Source organism: Pteropus alecto, unplaced genomic scaffold (assembly GCF_000325575.1).
Source record: "Pteropus alecto unplaced genomic scaffold, ASM32557v1 scaffold39, whole genome shotgun sequence".
NCBI lineage: Eukaryota > Metazoa > Chordata > Mammalia > Chiroptera > Pteropodidae > Pteropus > Pteropus alecto.
Genome location: NW_006443568.1, coordinates 7653799 through 7655417, shown reverse-complemented (window position 1 = coordinate 7655417; position 1619 = coordinate 7653799). Strand labels below are relative to the sequence as shown.

The window sequence follows — 1619 nt, the reverse complement described above, 5'->3', positions numbered from 1 at the left end:
AGAGGACAGAAATGTGGGCTTGGAAGCAGAGACAGTAGAAAAACTGAATTTACTTGGGACAGAAAGAGATGAAGAATGACTAAAAGAAATGCAAAGGGAATGATTGAAGTGATAGAACCATGGAAATCAAAGTAGGAAAAGGTTGAGGCTGTAATAAGGCAGGGAAAAAGATAAAAGTTCTTTTGGAATTAACTTTTGGCTTAATAGTTACTGTGGTTTTTTTCCAAGAGTTGGTGTGTCATCAAGCCCCGACATTTTTCAGCCTGCCTTCTGACAACTGGCAATGTTAAGAGGATGTTTTTTAGAACTTTCTTGCTCCTGTCCATAGTAGTGTTCTGCTTAGTTTCTTCAGAAGCTTTTTCCCATTGGAAGAGTTAATTTTTATTATATAAAACTTGGAAAATGATAATCGGAAAAAGCATACATCTTGCTCTTAACATTTTGTTGTATTCCTGAAGGGTCACTTTTTCTTCTTTTATTAATTAGTGGGAATCTCGGGCAGAGTGATGGATAATAGGTCCGAACTAAACAGTTGAAATTACTTGAAAGAGTTGGTAATACTTCATCCTTGTGTATTGTATGAATATAAACTTTAGGACTATAAGAGAATGATGATAAAATACTGGTTGTGGCAGATCATATATTATCAGGGACTTAGACACATTTAAATGTAGGAAATGGGTGAAAACATTATGGGCAAAGAGGAAATTTTTTGGAAAGATCTGTAAATGGTTGCGAGAATCTTGAGCAGTTAGTCTCAAATGTAAAATAAAAAATAAAACCTACAAATACATGGTGATGGAAGGAGATTTGAGTTTGGGTGGTGAACACAAAGCAGTATGCATTAGATATATTATTGAATTGTACACTTGAAACCTATATAATTTTATTAACCAATGCTATCCCAGTATATTAAAAAATTACTGATAATAAATTAAGCATCAGCAAAAAAACAAAACAAAAACACAAACCCAAAGCCTAACAAGCTTCTGTAACTATATTTTTCTTACATTTGTCATGAATTCATAGGGATCTTATATCTTCAATCTAGAATCTTAAGCACTTGTTAAGCCTGTATAAAAGCATTCCTTTGAGCAGTAGGAAGAGGACCCCTTTGGTAGATTCTCCACCTTCATAACACTGAATCTGAAATGCATACTTGTCCAACTTAAAGCAGGATGGTTGCTATCTTCTAGTATGTACAGATAAGAAAGAAATGGTGGTAACACTTGTCAGTGATGCTAAAAGCGTTGGAGATGTACAGCCAGATAACTGGAAAATTGGCTGTCAGAAACGTTTTTAGTCTTTTAAACTCTCTTGCCAAAGTTTAACAGTTTAAACTTAAAATCTGCCATAATCTTGTAGAAAAAGAGTTTACTGGTTATTTTTACCAGACATCTGAAAGTCTCTAAAGGTGTCTTCACAGGCTCCTGTTTCTAGAGGTACAAGGGAAAGGGACATGATGTTTTAGGCATCATGTAGTGGCATGGCAGATTTCTAATACATCTAGGTGCTTGCATTAACCACTTGAAACATGCATAATATCTCATATTATGAATCTACTTTCATCTGCGAAGTTATGTCCTACATCTTGTGATTAAAAGCAGAAAAGCAAATAC

General features: G+C 34.5%; 1 protein-coding gene across 1 annotated transcript in view; it reads left to right on the top strand.

Annotated features, from left to right (window-relative positions):
• YTHDF2 (YTH N6-methyladenosine RNA binding protein 2) overlaps positions 1-1619 on the top strand; it is a 26564-nt gene that overhangs the window by 6352 nt on the left and 18593 nt on the right. The window lies entirely within an intron of this gene.